At 35.1% G+C, this 20,188-nt stretch overlaps 1 pseudogene; it reads left to right on the top strand.

Annotated features, from left to right (window-relative positions):
* The first annotated feature begins 403 nt into the window (after nt 1–403).
* On the top strand, nt 404–11,657 carry LOC102593054 (DNA repair protein RAD16-like; annotated as a pseudogene).
* The last annotated feature ends 8,531 nt before the right edge of the window (nt 11,658–20,188 follow it).

Here is a 20,188-nt window from a genome sequence, read left to right as displayed (position 1 = left end):
TTGGTGTAATAAAATGTCCTTTTCATTTTTTGTGTGTGTGTGATGACGTATTTCTTTGAGATGACATGTGCCATACATATCTATTGCCACTATATGTTGTAGATAAATGTAAATGATATGGTTGTACTTCAATGTGGATTGTGAAATTAGGAGAACAAATCCGCCAAGTTAGGACCTCTGATGAGGATGACTATATTTTTATATCATCAGATTCTAATTACATATAACATTTAATTTTCATGTCAATATTAATATGCCTTCAAGTTGGTCCTTTTTAATTGTTGAAACTACAATGACATTTTAATAGCATGTTGGGACTTTATTTTCACCGATAGATGATACTTATTGGCTAACCTAAGACAAAAGTTCATGCAGACAAATCTGGACGTGCATTGAACAGTTTATGCACATTAATTATGTGATTGTTGGTTTAATCATCTATGCAGACGAAGCTAATAATCTGTTGAATGAAGCCCATGCTAGTGGATTTGTTGATACTGATTTAACTGCGGAAGTAGTTTGGCCCAATATAACAAAAGGAAGGAGATCTAATAGAACAAAGGGCGAATGGAGTATTAAAATAAAAGAAGAGCTTGTAGAAGAAGATGGTGTAATGAATGATGTAGAAAATGATGGTGACCTTGTATTAATGTGGCATATATGGAAAGAAGAGAACGATAGGTGGATGGAAGAAAACTATTCACTTTATCTAGACTTCAATAGTCAAAATGAGTTTATGACTGAAACTGCTGAGTAGTCATCTGATTTGATCATACCCTATCTAAGGTACCAAAAAGACTGGTTGGCTTGGGCTTTGAAGCAAGAAGAATCGATAGCTAGAGGCAGTATTCTTGCTGATGATATGGGGATGGGGAAGACTGTTCAAGCCATTGCTCTTGTGCTTGCTAAACGTGAAATAGGGCAAGCAATTTCAGATTTCGGTTTTCTCTCACCTGCCCTTTATATTCTTCCAGCAGTGAAAGGAACCCTTGCTATATGTCCAGTTGTCGCTGTGATTGAGTGGGTCAACGAGATTGACCGCTTCACCACAAAAGGAAGCAACACAATTCTTGTATAACATGGTGTCAACAGGGAGAAAAATATTGGCAGGTTCGTGGAATATGATTTTGTTATCACTACCTACTCTATAGTGGAGACTGAGTACATGAAAAATATCATGATTTTGCACTCTATGAATTGCAATCGTATTATTTTGGATGAGGTAATCATTGCATAACTAGACCCACATTTTTGGTTTGGCTTGATATGCTTTACTTAAACTGAAGGTCTACCTAAAAGTACCTCTCTACCTTCACAAGGTAGGGGTAAGGTTGTATACACATGACCAACCACTCTACCATCACATGGTAGTTAGGGTAAGGTTGTTGTATATATATTTTTTTTGATTGAGAAGTCTGTTTAAAGTTCACATTTGTAGGTTTTGTCTGAAAAACCCTTGATACATAGTTTTCTAACAAATTGCACTTTTGTTGCACAGGCCCATTGTGTGGAAGATATACCTAGCAACACTACAAGAGCTATTCTTGCACTAGAATCTTCTTATAAGTGGGCCTTAAGTGGTACTTCCCTACAGAACCGTGTAGGAGAGTTGTAATCACTTGTATGTTTCTTGTGATTAATTCTCTTTTGTGGCTAACATAATTCACATCTTCATTCTCTGAACTAAATACATCCTTACTTCTGGACATGTCCATTTCTTGTAAATTATTCCTTACTCGTACTACTTCTGCGAAGATTATGATTGCAGAGCTCTCGAAAATAGGTAGATTTCAAAGTTTTTATTTTTATTTTTATCTTTGCACCTAACTTGGTTGGATAGAGAAACACATAGCTGAGGATTTGTTTTAATGTTACTCTGTTATATTTGTTCATTTTTCACCAGAGATTTAGTTGTTACTATTTAAATGACAGTTGAAATCTTTCTTCCTTGAGCATCTTTTTATTTTTCACTTTTTTGGAATCTCTTATTTTCTCTCTTTTGTGTTTGTATTTATTTTAGCTCATTCAAAGCTACCTGAAAAAAAAGCAAGGTGCACCTTGAATTGAGCCGCTTCGTCACAGTACTTACTTATGGGCTAACAGGTCACACTTTGGCACATCCAATTGAAAGTCTAATCCCAACCTCTTTGGAAGGAGCTCCAAAAAAGGAGTGTCCACATTGCCACCACCAATCTTTTCGACACTTTTGCTGGTGGAATAGAGTAAGTTATCAAATTGCTAGACTTATTTTGATGCCTTTTGTTATTTGTGATAAACAATATTGTTGTTGACACAGAGACATTGATACATCTTATGTTCTAGTATATTGCCTCACCCATACAATTTCAAGGGAATCATGGGTTTGGTAGAGATGCGATGGTTTAGTTGAAACACAAAATTTTAAAAACCATAATGCTAAGACATACTAAAAAGGGAAGGGCTGCTGATCTTGGACTTCCTCCAAGGATCGTATGTTTTTTTTCACATTAACATAGTTCTAGAGTTATTAATTGTTTTCTCTCCTCTTTAGAATGTTACTTACTTTCTTATTCAGGTTACCTTGCGCAAAGATTGTTTCGATGTTAAAGAAGAAGACTACTACAAATCACTGTGGGATGAAAGTTGGGCACAAATAAATACGTATGTAATATATTTTTGTCAATACTTATGAAACTAGACCCTTGCTTGTTTGAAAGTAATCTTTGCCTTTTTTTTGCTCTCCATTCGCTAATCATGGTGATGTTCTTATTGAATTTGTTTAATGGTACAACTCATGGTCTTTTTCTTGTGTATTATTGTAACACCCCGTAACTAGAAGGAGCTAGAATTAGAAAGAGTGACTTTTGGAAATAATAAAAATCTTGAAAAATTGGTTAAGTTAAGTTAAGTTTGAGTTTTTGGTCAACTTCAAACGACCATAACTCCTAGCTCAGGATGCCTTTATTGCTTGAATTAAAGGTAAGTGTTCATAAACAAAAAGTGACGTCTTTTGAACAAGGGGGAGATGGTGTTTTGAGGTATCAAGGTAGATTGTGTGATTGATTTCAAGGGTAATTGGGATGATCACCTACCTCTCATTGAGTTTGTTTACCACAATAGTTACCATTCTAGCATCCAGATGGCTCCTTCCGAAGCTCTTTATGGGAGAAGATGCAGATCTCCCATTGGATGGTTTGAAGTTAGTGAAGTTGGGTTAATAGGACTAGACTTAGTTCGTCAAGCTATGGAGAAAGTGAAAGTTATTCAAGAGAGATTGAAAACATCCCAGAGTCGTCAGAAATCCTACACTGATGGTAGGAGGAGGGAGTTAGAGTTTCAAGTAGAAGATTGAGTTTACTTGAAAGTTTCACCCATGAATGGTGTTATGAGATTTGGTAAGAAGGGAAAGCTTAGTCCGCGGTATATTGGTCCTTAAAGAATATCCAAGAGGATTGGCAAGGTGGCTTATGAGTTAGAGCTACCCCAAGAGTTAGCAGCGGTTCATCCGGTATTTCACAACTCCATGTTGAAAAAGTGCATGGGCGATCCTTCACTTGTTATACCTATTGAAGATATTGGTATCAAGGATAACTTATCATATGAGGAGATTCCTGTTCAGATCCTAGATCGCCAAGTTCGCAAGTTGAGAATTAAAGAAGTAGCATTAGTCAAAGTTCTATGGAGAAATCAATTTGTTGAGAAAGTTACTTAGGAAGCTGAGGAGGATATGAATAAGAGATACCCACATCTCTTCGAATCCGGAGAAGTTCCAAATTAAGGTACTAATCCTTTCTTGGCTTTTATTTTAAGATGACATGTATTTACACTTTGCTTGTTGGGTGTTTGAGCTAGGTGTTAGATGTTATGCCTTAGCCTACTAAGAGTAATCTCATTCGAGGATGAAAGTTCCCAAGGAGGAGATATTGTAACACCCCGTAACGAGAAGGAGCTAGAATTAGAAAGAGTGATTTTTGGAAATAATAAAAAATTTGGAAAATTGGTTTAGTTAAGTTTGAGTTTTTGGTCAACTTCAAACAACCATAACTCCTATCTCAAGATGATTTAGGTGTGTTTCCAGATATCGTAGGAAATATCTTGGAATAATCTTTCCAACGCTGCTGAGTTTGCACAATTCCGAGTTCGTATGAGTGAGATATGCTCATTGGAAGTTGGGCTGTCCAAATAAGGAAATGTCCAATCCGGATTTTAGAAGGGCATTATAGTCTTTTCTTTACCCAATTATTTTATTTCATTTTTGGGTAATTAATTGGGGTCTAAACTGATCTTAGTCAGTTTACGCTTTTGGAAAAACAGTTAGGGTTTTGAGAAAAGAGAAAAGAAGAGGAGAAAGGAGGAAAGGAAGCAAAGAATCGTCAAGATCTTCACGAATCGCTTGTGGATTTCGTCAAGGGGTGATCCCTATGAGGTATTTGAGTTCACAAAGCGTTGGGTTCGTTCACCCACGCGCCAAACATGTTTATTTCAGTATGATTTTCGTCCTAAAAGATTGAGACTTTGATGTTCTTGATTTGTGTTCTTGAATTGCTTTCATTCTTGAATTTGGGATGAGATTGCGGAGTTCTTGAGAGTTTAAGGTCGATTTTAGAGTTGTGTTTGATTAGATTCATGTGTACATATGCTGGGTATCTGAATCTAAAGGGAGTTTGAGAAAAAGAACCGAGTTTAGGCGAATTGGGGTCAGAAAATGAAGAAGGAACAAGTCGGGCGAATCTGGGTACCAGGTCTGCGTCGCGGACCTATTCCTCAGGATTGGAAAAATCTTCCTCGCGTCGCAGAGCGGCCACAGACTGTTTTGCCTCAAAATTAACTTCGTGACCAAAAATTTAAATACATCTCCGTGTCGCGGACTAGCTTTCAGACAGTGATTTCTTGATATTTTATCATGTTTAGCTATCTTAAAACACTCCTAAAAATCATGAGATCTTTCCTATCACAAATCTCAATTCTTGAATCCATAATTCAATTCAAGGATCAGTTAAGAGTCAAGTCAAGAGAAGTTAAGAGCCAAGTCAAGAGAAGTTCATATAGTCTTCCAAGAGTCTTTTACAAATGTTTTAACTTTGTTTTAAGACTTGAGTTTTGAGTTGAGTAAAGAGTAAAGTTTGAAGTTCATTTCTTCAAAAGAGTATACCGGGACAATGTATTCCTAAAGAGTAAAATGTTTTCACATTTAAAGAAGAAAGGAAACCTTGATTTCCAAAAGAGCCTTTGAGCTAGTGTTTTTTTTTTCCAGTAAAGAGCATTTGAGCTAGTTTTTCAGTAAAGAGCCTTTGAGCTAGTTTTTCGGTTAAAGAGTAAATGCTTTCACAATTAAGCAAGTGAGGAAACTGAGATTTCCAAGACAGCCTTTGAGCTAAGTTTTTGAGCAATTATCTCAACTCACAGAAAGTAGTATGTTTATTTTGAAAAACATAAGAGGTAGTATCATATTTTGGGATTAGTATTGAGCACCGATATGTGGGAGAGTTCATACAACTCACAGCCCCCATAAACCATGTAGCCACCATGGGTAGAGAAGGGTCATACTTTTTAGATGATTCCTTAGTGCTTTTTAGCATAGACTAGTGGATCCACTTAGTAGTTCAGGTTCTATACTCATGGCAAAGTATAGGACGACCTTGGCAGCGTGAGGCAAAACGCTGTATCATCACGATAGCTCTTAAGTGATGGTTGTCGGTTAGAGAAACTCCACAACAATATTTGTATTTTTTTATACATCAGATATATATTTGTATTTTCATATACATACAAAGTTTATATTGTATCTTTGCATACATACAAAGTTATTATTGTATTTCTAAATACACAGAGTTGAAAACCATGTTTTAAAGCCTTTCTTTACACGACATTTATTTACACTGCTTTGTATTGAAATGAGTTCAGTTAAGTTTGAGTTGAGTTGAGCCATGTAAGTTCTTGAGTTCCTTTCAAGCTTATATCTGTTTAGCATTCCAACTCGCATACTTGTACATTCAATGTACTGATGCCAGTTGGCCTGCATCACCTTATGATGCAGACAGAGGTAACCAGGATCAACATCCAACACATCGTTGATCCAGTTGAGCACTCAGAGTCTTGTGGTGAGCCTCCTTGCTCCGGAGGATCCTTTTTCATTACTTTAAGTATTAGTCAGTTCATTAGGATGTCGTGGGCCTGTCCCAACATCCATATCAGTTTTAGAGGCTTCATAGATAGACAGTTAGTTAGTTCATTTGTCTTTACTTTGTTATTGCTTATGTTCAGATTTGAGTTGCCACTTTGGCTAAGTTATATGTTTATTTTAAAAACATTATGAGTTAAGTTTGAGACAGTTGAGTTATCTTGCATTTGAGTTCTTTTCTTAATGCTTTAAGTCTTCCGTTGAGTAAGTAAGCCAGGCTAAGGGTTCGCTTGGGGCCGACAATGGTTCTCGAGTGCCAGTCCCGCACAGGGTGTAGGCTCGGGGCGTGACAATTATTTTTGTCTGGTCTTTTGATTAAATACTTTTAAGTTGCATGGTATAATATGTTTTCATCTAATTGCTATGTGTTAAGTCATCCTTAAAACATACAGACGTTCCTTTCTTGGAAATCCTATATAATGACCATTTTACACGGTTTTTCGTGGAAAATAATCAACACTAGCTATTTTACCTTATGAAAAAAGTAAATAATGAGATCAAAATAAGTGGTGTATTATTCATTTTCTCATCACTATATTGTTTCTTCCTTACGTATTTTGGTACAGATACATTCAAGCTGGTACGTTGATGAATAACTATGCTAACATTTTCAATCTACTCACACGCATGCGACATGTATGGATATCATGCTTTCAAACTGAATTGTTCTTTGTAATGTATTGGTACCTGCTTGCATTTGTGAACAACATTCTTTTATTACATTTATGGATATCATGCTATAGGTTCATTGTTAACCTTCAAAGTATGGATCAGATCTAATGTAATTTTTTTCATAAGAAGAATTATTTCAATACTTCTACACCAATTGTGGTAAAATCACTAAATCACGGAAATGAAATATTTAATGGGTTACATCTTTCAGTATTTCAGAACTCGGAGATAATAATTCCTTCAGTAATTTCTTGGCTTGCTATTTCCTTGTATATCCTCCCTTGAGCCATTTTTCTGTAACCTTTTTTCAATTTAAGTTTTCCTTCAGTAATTTTTTACCTTGATTTTTCCTTTCCTTGATCGATTTTGTACTAAAATCCACTTCTTTCAATTTGATTAATCTTCTTTTCCTTCATTTTTTTGTACTATTTTTTTTTTTACTTTGTATTAACATATATTACTTGTGGGATTACACTTGATATGTTATTATTGTTGTTGTTGTTGATATATTCATTGCTATTCTTTCTATACGATGAAGTGTAAATTCCACCCATGAGAACTCCCTACCAAGGAGTCCGACAGTGATCCTATCCTACTATGTTTCCTTGGTCAATCGAATCCACATTCATATGATTTGGAGGTGGACTTAGTTCCCATCTATATATTTTTTTATAGATGTATTTACATCACAATATCATATTAAATATTAGTTGGCGTAAAAGTGGATGCAATATTTGGATGCCAAAAGGGCAGTGCCTATTTTATATTTAATATTTTTAATTCCATGAATGAAGAAGTGCCGCGCAAGAACAATAGCGAGAATTGACTTTATTAGTGTCTTGTTGCATCTAATTATTTGCTGTTTTTAGCATGCCTTTGCTCTCCTGTTGCATCTCTTGACCTTCCTTAATAATTTTAGTCCCTTAAAGAAATAAACAGTTCAGACTTTTTTTACTAAAGCAAGCAATTTGACTTTCTATGATCTACGACTGATTCTTCTCAAAAGTAATAACTAGAAAACTTTTATTCTATATTTGATTGATTTAATCTTTGATCTGACTACAGGCAATTGATCATCCTTACCTTGTGGAATACTCAAGTTCTGCTTTGGCTAGAAGTGGAAGAACAACTAATGTTGTCTATGTTGAACAACCATGTGGTTTATGTCACAATCCTGTAGAAGATCCAATTGTGAGTTGCATACTCTCCCACGAAACTTGATACATCACTAAAGCTGAAATTTGATGGATTTCCTACTCACACTACATTAATATTTCGTATATTATGTGATGGATATTTCATATCTTAATGTGGCCATAGTTTTCCACATTTACATCTACGATGTTTTCTAAAAATTCTTTTCCAGCATCATACGGAAGACCTCTCTATTTCTTTTTTACTTGAAATGCTTTTAGGAATGCCTTATAACAGATTAGAAACAAACAAATTGAAACATGTTACAGACAAACAAATTGAAACATATACAGTACTAAGAAATTACCTGGAACTAACTCCAAAGCTTGAGACCCTGATTTTGATTCACTTGACCTGAGGAGTTGATCCTTTGTTTGATTGGATTGCATATAGGCATCATTTAGATTTTGAACACTTTGACATATATTTGGGATAGAGCCAACTCTATTGGTTTGAATGCGGTTCATAAAAATTGCAATTGGAAGTTCAAGTAAGCTCATAAGAAAACAAAACAAGTCCTTTCCACCTTCAACAAAGATAACTCTATTGGTCTTAGTGTCAATTGTAAGCTTCAAACTGTAATTTTCTCCTGAGAACAAAAACATTTTACTAAGACCAAATTTTTGATTTTAGTACAACTTCTAAATTCTCATTTTGTCCCTATTTATATGTGACAACAGTCCAAAAGTAAGCTTTTCAATTTTGATCGTAAACTTGGGCTTGAATTTTTAAATATTTTGATAATATAAACGATAGTATAAGTAACAATAACTGATAATTTATGATATTTGTAAGGCATATAAAAATTCATGATCAAGAAAAAACTCATTCTCAAAATCTGAAAAGTATCACATAAATTGGAATAATAGAGGATTAAATGGCAGAACTCCATTGTAGAATGAAAAAACAATTATGTAATCTTTTTGATACAATTAAAAGATGACTAACCATTGTTTGATTTTCTCCATCCTGTCTGTCTGAGAAGAAGGTTAGTTAGAACTATTTGGACCTCAAAGAAACATGCAAGAACTCTTGTTTCTGGATTTGGTTGAACAAACCAAAAACATTAAACATTAATTACTCATGGTCATTAATTGAATTTCCAATGGTTTGCATAAGGCATAATACATAAATGTGCCCTTTAACTTGTCCTCATTTTACCTTTATGTCCTTCAACTTTGGATATGCACAAATAGACGCTTAAACTTGTATAAAGTAGAGCAAGTAAATACACGAGTCCTACATGGCACAATACACGTAGGACACCACATAGGGAAAAAATGACATGTAGGATGACATGTGTGTCTATTTGTTCAACTTTATACAAGTTTAAGTGTCTACTTGTGCACACCCAAAGTTGAAGGGCATAAATGTGATTTGACGCCAAGTTAAAAGGCATATTTATATATTATGCCGTTTGCATAATGTATAAACAAACTCTTAAGTTGACCCTTAGTTGCTAAGTGGCAAGTTATACACCTCAACATGATCACAACTGACAACAACACACTCCAAATCGTTCTATTGTGTCTCATGGACATCCAATGATGACGTGACATATAAATTTTGAACGTGTCTAGATGATCATTATGTAAGTTGGAGTGTTCAACTGACAGTGTGGAGACAAGTTCAGGTGTCTAGGTGCTTACTCAAAGTTAAGAATATTTACTTACTGGATCGGATGAGTCCAAATTTAAATGTTTGTTTGTATATTATGCCTAAAATATTTAAAATCAAGGGACAAAAAAGTAACTCAAGTGATACATGAAGATTTTCTTACCGAATCACTTATATGAAAATCAATGGTCTTGTGTTGAAGTTGATAGATTTGTGTCTTAGATGTTCTTAGCACATTGATCACACTAGTTGCAGATAATGGTGCAATGAACAAATCATCTATGATGATCCATGTCATGACTTCACCAACTTCATCAAGTTGCATAAAATCATCATTAAAATTTTTCATAATTGGGATCATGTTGCCTAGACAACCAAACACAGACATACAACTAGGCTTCCCAATGAAATATGCAATTGGTAATTTGAGTATAGTAAATAAAATGTCAATGAAGTCTTTTCCACATTCAGCAAACACAATTTTATGAGCTTTGCTATCAACCAACAACTCCAAACCAAAATTTGTAGTTTCCATGACTTGCTCCATAACTTGTTTCACAAATTATAAACCTTCGGCAGTTGATTGAGTAACAACACTTTGTTCTACAATGGAGTTCTGCCATATAATCCTCTATTATTCCAATTTATGTGACACTTTTAAGATTTTGAGAATGAGTTTTTTCTTGATCATGAATTTTCATATGCCTTACAAATATCATAAATTATCAGTTATTGTTACTTATACTATCGTTTATATTATCAAAACATTTAAAAATTCAAGCTTGAGTTTACGATCAAAATTGAAAAGTTTACTTTTGGACTGTTTTCACATATAAATAGGGACAAAATGAGTATTTAAAAGTTGTACTAAAATCAAAAATTTGGTCTTAGTAAAATGTTTTTGTTCTTAGGAGAAAAAAGCAGTTTGAAGCTTACAATTGACACTAAAACCAATAGAGTTATCTTTGCTGAAGGTGTAAAGGACTTGTTTTGTTTTCTTATGAGCTTAGTTGAACTTCCAATTGCAATTTTTATGAACCACATTCAAACTAATAGAGTTGGTTCTATTACAAATATATACCAAAGTGTTCAAAATCTAAATGATGCCTATATGCAATCCAATGAAACAAAGGATCAACTCCTCAGGTCAAGTGAATCAAAATCTTGGTCTCAAGCTTTGGAGTTAGTTCAAGGTAATTTCTTTGTACTGTATATGTATCAATTAGTTGTGTTCAATTAGATGGATCCATGACTATCACTGCAAGAGATTCTGCAATTACAAGATTTACCAACGATCCAGATTGCATTATATTTCTTATGAGGTTGAAAGCTGGAGGTCTTTCCCTGAATCTTACACTGGCATCACACGTAAGGTTTTCCTTTCCTCTCTTTGTCAATAAATATTCTTTATTTCTTGTCAAATACCAAGGGATTTGAATCTATGTTGGATTCCTTCATCTCTTCAGGTTAAAACTATTTTTTTGTTTGGTATGTTTTAACTTCATCTCCGTGCACCTAAAGAATAGATGCATTTTGAACTAATAATATTTCGTTGAATGACCCAGACTACTTTCCTTGACGTTTCACTTTCCTCTTGCACTTTGATAGGTTTTTTTGATGGGTCCTTGGTGGAATGCTGTTGTGGAGAAGCAAGCCCAAGATAGAATCCATCGAATAGGGCAATATAAACCAATCAGGGGTGTGCTTGTATTTCTTCAACCAACTATACCAGTCAAGGTAACTTATTCTTATTTTTATCATTTCTAGGATTGTGAGATTTGTGATTGAGAATACAATCGAGGAGAAGATCTTAGAGTTGCAAGAGAAGAAAAAACTACTTTTTGAAGGGTAAGTTTATCCAAGTTCATTGTTCTAGTTGCATGTGTGTTCTTTCAATTTTCCTCCTTTACTCTAACATTCCCCCCTTCTCTCTATGGTGTGGTGATTGCCAAATATTGATGTTTTTTGTAGGACGGTCGGTAGTGCTTCTGAGGCATTGGAGTGTTGGAATTAATGCATCCACATAAAATGTTTAGTATTCCAAAATTGTCTCTTAGTTTTTCAAGAAGTCCTTTATGAGTTTGTAATACATGTATCTAGTTAATTGTGATACATGTATTTAGTTAATTGTGCAAGACTTTTGGTTTACATTTTACTACTATAAATAGAGATGTAATTGATGATTCTAATCATCTCAAGTGGCCTTAAGTAACTTATCTAAAACTTGAGCATTCTCTAAAGATAGTATTCTCCTTCTATATTTCCTACAAATTGGTATTAGGGCAGGTTTTCGTTCTTAATCTGGTGTTAGGTGAAGAAAAAATATGGCATCCAAAACAAATGAAGGTGCTGATTCTTCAATTGTTCTTACTCCATTTTTTGATGGAACTGATTTTGAATAGTTGAAGATAAGAATGAGAACACATTGAGAAGCTGAAGGTTTGTGGACTATTGTTGTAAATGGCTATGAAGATCCATAAAACGATGGTGAAATTTCAGTAGCGGAGATGAAAAATCTTGAGGCTAAGTACCGTCAAGATGCAAAATCCTTTGGAAAAATCCAAAATTGGAGTCTCAAGAGCATATTTTGCAAAAATTGCTACTTGTGAGACTGCAAAGCAAGCTTGAGAGTCTTTGGAAATCGAAGTGTATGGTGTCGAAAAGGTACGCACTATAAATCTTCAAACTCTTAGAAGAGAGTTTCAAAAACTTGAAGATGATAGAATCTGAAAAAATAGATGAATATTGCACAAGAGTCATGAATATTATTAATGAAATGAGAAATCATGGTGATACAATTTCTGACCGACAAGTTGTGGAAAAGATTCTAATTAGTATCACAGAAAAGTATGAGTACATTATTGCTATCACTGAGGAGATGAAAGATCTTTTTAAGCTTTCTATCAAAGAGCTAGTCGGATCATTTCGTGCACACGTGAAGCGAAGGTTTTTTCGTGAAGATCAACCCAAAGAGACGGCTTTCTAGTCCAGAACAAATGAGAATTTTCAAAATTTCTCAAAAAATCATATGATCCAAAAAAGAAGCAGGATCATGATGATTCTTCTAAGAAGGTTGAAGAAAAAGGTGAGAAAAGTACTAGTCATTTTTGTAAAATGTGCAAAAGGACTAATCACAATGCAGAAAACTGTTGACACAAAGGCAATCCGCAATGTAACTTTTGCAAAAAGTTTGGCCACGTTGAGAAGAATTGCTGGCACAAGCAACGGGAGAAAGCAAATTTTTGTGAAAAATAGGAGGAAGAAAGGGAAGAAACCCTTTTCTTTGCTTCTAAATCTAATACTTCAATAAAAAGCAATGAATGGTATGTTGATAGTGGTTGTAGCAATCACATGACTGGAGATGAAAAGGCTTTCCGGTCAATTGATAATAGTATCACTACTAAAGTGAGAATGGGGAATGGAGCCTTAGTTGATGCAAAAGGTAAAGGTACCATTTCGATCAACATAAAAGGGAGCGGTAAGCAACTTCATGATGTTCTTTATGTTCCTGACTTGGAAGAAAATTTGCTTATTGTTGATCAACTCATGGAAAATGGTTATTCTCTTGTGTTTAGAGATAATTATTGTAGGATTTATGATAAAATTGAGCCAAATCAAGTCATTGTTCAAGTTAATGGTTTTTTTCATGTGTGCCAAGATAGCATGGTTGAGTTGTCAATGTAGAATAGGTCCATAGCTTTCAAGTGCCATCTTTAGACCTAAAGGGGGAGATGACAAGATGAGATATCAAGTCAAGTGTTCGAGAATAAGATAGTAATGAGTTCCAAAGAGTTTGAGGGATATCTTTTTAGAGGTTCTTTTAGTAATGGAGCTGTTAGAGTACTAAGCTTGAATGTGGTGTTGTTAAACGTTAGGTGCTTCTTGATATGAGCCCAATGTGGTGGTAAAGAGTAATAGTTTGAGATGAGATTCCCTATAGAGAGGTATTGAATCTGAACTTAAGGATTTGGGTTAAGCTTGAATATAGTAATATCAGACCATTAGACTCAGACCCTAGTAAGAGTAAACCCCATTCTATACCTAGTCCAGTCGTCATTCGAGGACGAATGATCCCAAGGGAGAGATATTGTAGCACCCCAGAAAATTTTTGAACTAAGACTCGAACCGTTCTTCGTAGTAAGTGAGATTTTTTGCAAGGAATTTAAAATTTCTTGAGTTTTAAGGTCACTAAATGTAGCACCTTAAGTTTCAAGAAGAACCAAAGAGAAAAAAAGAATTCAAGTCATTCCTAAGTTTTTCTTAAGTTTTGGGTCAACTTCAAATGACCATAACCTTTTGTACAAGATGAGTTAGGTGAGCTACAAGATGCAAAATTAAAGCCCTTCGATTCTTCTTTCCAACGCCACCAATTTTGATAAATTCCAAGCTCTGAGTAAGAAGTTATGACTGATTTACTAACGACACACAAACCTCGCAGTAGCTCCGCGATGGCTCCACGTTACGGAGCCAATACGGACCTCTCTGCCTGGTGAAAAATCATTCCGACTCCCAGCTTCGTTTTATTTATTTCTTTAGGGGTATTTTAGTCCTAAAAACCCTTAGGAGGTCATCTAAATTGTCCTAAACGTGTAGAAAATCAGTTTTCAAATCAAACCCTCTCATTCACTCCTAAAATTCTACGCTCAAGGAATTCAAGAAATGCTAAGGCTAGGGTTCATCTTACAAGATTTTCCTTCAAGTTCTTCAAGAATATGGTTCTTTCAGGTATGTAAGCTTCCATAGTGTTGGGTTTGTTCACCCACACGCCAATAATGTCAATTTCAACGTTAAATTCTTTCTAGAAAGTAGAAACTTTGATGTTCTTGTTATGTATTCTTGAATGCATTCGTTCTTGAATTGGGCTGAGATTGAGGAGTTCTTGAGATTATTGTGTCGATTTATAGAGTTGTTAGTGTGAGATTCTAGTGTACATATGCTGGGTATCTGAATCTAAAGAGAGGTTGAGCAAAAGAATCGAATTTAGGCGAACTGGGGTTAGAAAACGAAGAAGGAAAAAGTCGGGCGAATCTGGCAACCCAGTCCGCATCGCGGACCTGCCTCCCTATTTCATAAAATTTTTCTTCGCGTTGCGGATAGGTCACTGACCTCTCTGCCTCAAAAATTATTTCGCGACCAAATATTAAAATGCATCTCCGCGTCGCGGACTTGCTACCAGACAATGATTTCTTGATCGTTTTTCATGTTTAACTATATAAAAACTCTTCTAAGCATCATGAGATATTTCCTATCAAAAATCATAACCTTGAATTCATAATTTAAAGTCAAGGTAGAGTTAATAGTTAAGTTTATGAGAATTCTTTCGAACATTCTAAGAAAGTCCCTTTGAGTCTTTTTGAGGAGTCTTCTACAACTTCTAGTAACTTGTTTAAAGACTTGAGCAAGTGAGTATGAGAATGTATTCATGAGTCTACTTTGTCATCACAATATCCTTCATATCATGAACCATAACTCTTGAATTCATAATACACATTCAAGAGAGAGTTAAGATTAGAGTTCAAGAAAGCCTTTGAGTTCAATGGTGAATCCTTTGAGATCAACTATTTATTTGAACTAAGTTTAGAGGAAGTAAGTAAGAGAATGAGAAGAGTTGTATACATGAGTTCCATGTAGTTATTTAGACCTTCGAGTCGAGTCGTCTATGCCCATACATTCCGCATGGATTCCATAAATTGAGTATCATTGAGAGGAGTAGTATCTTCAAGTTCTAAGTCTTGAGTATTGAGTTCCTAGTCCCCTTTGAGATTATAATTCTAATCATAGGACTATTACATGTTATCCATGAAGTCTTTTGTTCAAACCCATAATTGTGCATGAACCCTATAAGTTGAACAGTCTTGAGATGAGAAGTATCTTTGAGTCCTTGAGTTGAGTAGTTCATGCCCATAATTTTGCATGAACCCTCCGAGTCGAGCATTCTTGCCTATAAGTCGAACAGTCTTGAGATGAGAAGTATCTTTGAGTCCTTGAGTTGAGTAGTTCATGCTCATAATTCCGCATGAACCGTCTAAGTTGAGCATTCTTGAAATGAGTAGTATCATAGAAGTTCTTAAGTTCCAAGTATTGAGTTCTATCTATGTTTATTGAAAACCTTGCATTGAGTCGTTCACGTCCATAATTCGTCATGAACCATATATTAAGAAGTCTTTTACAAATGTTTTAACTTTGTTTCAAGACTTAAGCTTTGAGTTGAGTAAAGAGTAAGAGTAAAGTTCATTTCTTCAAAGATTATATGGGAACTAAGTATTCCCAAGAGTAAATGTTTTTACATTTAAGATTAGAGGAAACTGAGATTTCTAAAATAGTTTTGAACAAGAAAGGGAACATCGATTCCAAGAGAGCTTTTAAGCTTATGTTCTTGAGTTAATTATCTCAAACCAAAGAAAAAGTTATGTTTTTAAACATATGAGTTGAGTATTTTGGGTGTAGTATTGAGCACCGATATGGGGACGAGTTTGAGTTCAGACAACTCACGTCTCCATAAACCATGTAGCCATCATGGGGTAGTAAAGGATCATACTTTTTAGATGAATCCTTAGTGATATTTAGCATAGACTAGTGGATCCAGTTAGGTAAGGTGTCCTATATGACGGCAAAGTATAGGACAGTTCTGGCAGCGTGGGCAAGACGTTGTAGCATCACTTAGGCTCATAGTGGTGGTTGTCGGTTAGAGAAACTCCCATAGAGTTATATTATATTTTATTATATATAAATTGAGTTGTTATTGTATTCTTTAATACACTGAGTTGATTTCTACTATTTTAAAAGCTTTCCATATATTACATGTGTATTGTTGGTTTATATTGAGTTGAGTATCGAGAGTCGAGTATCATATCTCTGAGTTGAGTCTCTAATCTCTGAGTTGAGTATCTTATCCTTGAGTACTTCTGAGTTGAGTAAGTTTGAGTAGTTTTGAGTATCCTTGCGTTGAGTGAGTTTGAAAAGAGATAAGTACGTTTCTTTTTTATCAAGTTCAAGCTTATGTTTATGTTTTAGAATTCCCCTTACATGCTCGTACATTCCACGTACTGAGCCATTTGGCCTTGATCCTTTCATGATACAGATTCAGGTATTTAGGGTCATCAATAGGAGCTTCGTTGATACCACATGCAGTTTGAGTTAGTTATGGTGAGCCTCCTTGCTTCCAGAGGATTTCATTTAGCTTTCAGTTATATCAGTTGTTAGGAAATCGTGGGTCTTTTCTCGACTTCCATCTTTGTCATTTAGAGGCTTCATAGATAGACAATAGAGTTTCAGAAGTCTGTTCATTTATTTTATTAAATGTTTTAAAGACTTAAGTTGCCTATTTTGGGCGAGTTGAAAATATTTTATTATTTAGAGTTTTCTTTTGAGTTAAAGTTTTGTATTTAAGTTTCATGAATTTTTATTATGTTTTAAAGCTTTGTATGCTTAAGTTAGTCTTCCACTTGTAGTTTGCCAGGATAAGGGTTCGCTTGGTGACCAGCAATGGTTCTCGAGTGCCGGCCACGTCCAGGGTGTAGGCTCGGGTCGTGACATTCCCAAGTCTTCGAGTTATCCCAACTTGAAGACAACACTCCTAATTTAGTTTATAACACATTGAACTAAGGAAACATCAATACTACTACTCGATGAAAACCTCCTAATAAATAAACGTTGTAATAGTACTTGGTTCTTCAATGTGTTCATTCAGCCTACTGGTAGCACTTGTGAAGTCAATTTTCCAATTGCCCTTTTAGTTCTATAAGTGCACGAGTATTATAGACGAATTCACCTCTATTTAAGCACAATTGTTCAACCCTATAACATAGTAGCTAGAGAGATTAGTTAAACAATTCATGACCACTGGGGCTATCACAAAGACAGTCAGATAATGACTTCATGCAACATAATAATGTAATATAAAGAGAAAGAACATGATTCATTAATAAAGAAATAGATAATCATTCTATTAAACTGTCACATCATGTTCTATATAAAAACGAAGCCATACTGAATAAAGAAAAAAATAATTGAGCACTAATAATTAAAAAAAAACATTGAATAGGAGTAGAATAAAGTTAGAGGCACGAAGATTGACAAGTGAAGAGAAGGATGGAACAAGTGGCAATAGTTGTGTTAACCGACAAATGATTTCAGCATTTTCAGTCCTTTGTTTATTGAGATCAGTCTGTAGAGCTTTAATTACAGTCTGAAGGGCGTTTTTTACTCATAAGCTGCATGAGCAACCTCCAGTTCAACAATCTTATTGGCGAATACATTACTTCAACCTTTGTATTTGAGTATCAATTTTCCTCATGGAGCATGTAGATCAACATGGTTAATCTATTAGGAACTTTTTTTTAATTGTTTGGAGTGCATGACTGAATTGAAGTTGAGTATTCCTAAAAAGTCACAAGAGAGATCATGTCCTATATATTTTCATGATAGCTCTGAGACCTTCCTTAAAAGTGACATCTTCTCAACGTTTTAGGAGTTGGTTCTTCCTCAGGAACTGAAAATGAGGAACTAGATTTCCTCTTAAATTGAGAATTAAATATATACTAGGCTAAGAGCAATTTGAAGAAGGATAACATCGCAAACATCAGTTGATAAACTATGGGAAATATTTAAATTTGAACTATTAAGAGAATGCAAGACTGAATTGAATAACATTTAATTAGCTAATAAAATTAAAGAGAAAAAATTATTCTAGCCAATCATTGAGGGGAGTTTATGCAATCTTAGTCATCTCCAAGTCTAACCTATTCTTTTCAAAATGCTCCCTACTTATTTAGTGTCAGAATCCACAATTGTTATATGATTCATAGAAATTAATAACAACGTGACCTAGTAACCATATACTTTTGTGGATGAATCAGTTTCAAGATTCGTTGTCCCCCCTACCAATGTGCCCCTAGTTTGTTCAACAGTTGGATCAAGTGGTACAACATGTTTCAATGCACGCTCATCAATTTCACTTTCATCTTCACTCCTTTTTTTTTGAAAAATTATGTCACCTGCTTCCCCCTTACACATACACTACATTTTTTAATCTCTAAATGACATATTCCCCCTTTTTTGTGAAGTAAGCGAAATGAATTTTTATTTGTCGTCAGTCATATGCCTTAAGAAAGCAATATCTATGTATCAATATCGCTTGCTTCCTTTCAGCTTCACCTACAAAATAACTTCAGGGTTATACTTAGGAATCCAGATAAGCTTGGATCTTTTCTTATCATCAAAAGGGTGAATCAAATTTTCTTCTCGCCCATCACGACAACATGTTAGTGGACATGTTTCTGTCAAGATGTATAAATATGATTCCATTTGCCAATTTAGTATTTATTTTTCTAAAATTATTAGCAACTGGACACTTAGTAGTTGGATGACCAATTTTACCACAAATATAGTACAAATCTTCGGAGATGATATTTTTTTTATAGAATTCTATACCAGACTTCTCATTGTACACCCTACCATTCAATTTTAACAATTCTAGAGGAATTAGTCCATCTATTAGCGTTTTCAAGGTCCATTTTCAACCTAGACACTTCTAGATTCAATTTTCTCACCTTTTCTTTCTCACAAATTTTTTTTTTACACTCCTTAACATCAATTCAATCTTTTTTTGATCTTCACTCATGACTCGTTTTCCTTTTTCAATAATGGACAACTTCAAAATGTCATATTTGAAGTTCTGATTCTGTGAATCAAGTTGATCAACCTGGTCCTTTAAGGTTCTATTCTTTTTATCAGTTTCAGTTTTGCAGTTTTTAAGATCAAAATTTCAGATTTCAAGTTCTGATTCAGTGAATCAAGTTGATCAACCAGGTCCTTTAAGGTGCTATTCTTTTTATCAGTTTTAGTTTTGCAGTTTTTAAGATCAATATAATCAAACTTTACACTTGCAAGAAAACTGAACAATTGATCTCTATTGAAAGTTAACTCTTCTTCTTCTCCTCCTCCTTCTTCTTCTTCCTCCTCCTTCTCCCTCTTCCTTCTTCTCGTTCTCCTCCTTCTCCTTTTCCTTCTCCTCCTCATCCTCCTCCTTCTCCTGCTCCTGCTCCTTCTCCTTCTCCTTCTCCTTCTCCTTCTCCTTCTCCTTCTCCTTCTCCTTCTCCTTCTCCTTCTCCTTCTCCTTCTCCTTCTCCTTCTCCTTCTCCTTCTCCTTCTCCTTCTCCTTCTCCTTCTCCTTCTCCTTCTCCTTCTCCTTCTCCTTCTCCTTCTCCTTCTCCTTCTCCTTCTCCTTCTCCTTCTCCTTCTCCTTCTCCTTCTCCTTCTCCTTCTCCTTCTCCTTCTCCTTCTCCTTCTCCTTCTCCTTCTCCTTCTCCTTCTCCTTCTCCTTCTCCTTCTCCTTCTCCTTCTCCTTCTCCTTCTCCTTCTCCTTCTCCTTCTCCTTCTCCTTCTCCTTCTCCTTCTCCTTCTCCTTCTCCTTCTCCTTCTCCTTCTCCTTCTTCTCCTTCTCCTTCTCTTCCTTCTCCTACTTCTCCTCCTCCTTCTTCTTCTGCTTCTTCTTCTTCTACTCCTCCTCATTCTTCTTCTCCTCCTCCTTCTTCTCCTCCTCCT

The sequence above is a fragment of the Solanum tuberosum genome, unplaced genomic scaffold (genome assembly GCF_000226075.1).
Source record: "Solanum tuberosum cultivar DM 1-3 516 R44 unplaced genomic scaffold, SolTub_3.0 scf00236, whole genome shotgun sequence".
Classification (NCBI taxonomy): Eukaryota; Viridiplantae; Streptophyta; class Magnoliopsida; order Solanales; family Solanaceae; genus Solanum; species Solanum tuberosum.
The sequence above is the reverse complement of the archived record's forward strand: the minus strand, read 5'-3'. Positions and strand labels throughout refer to the sequence as shown.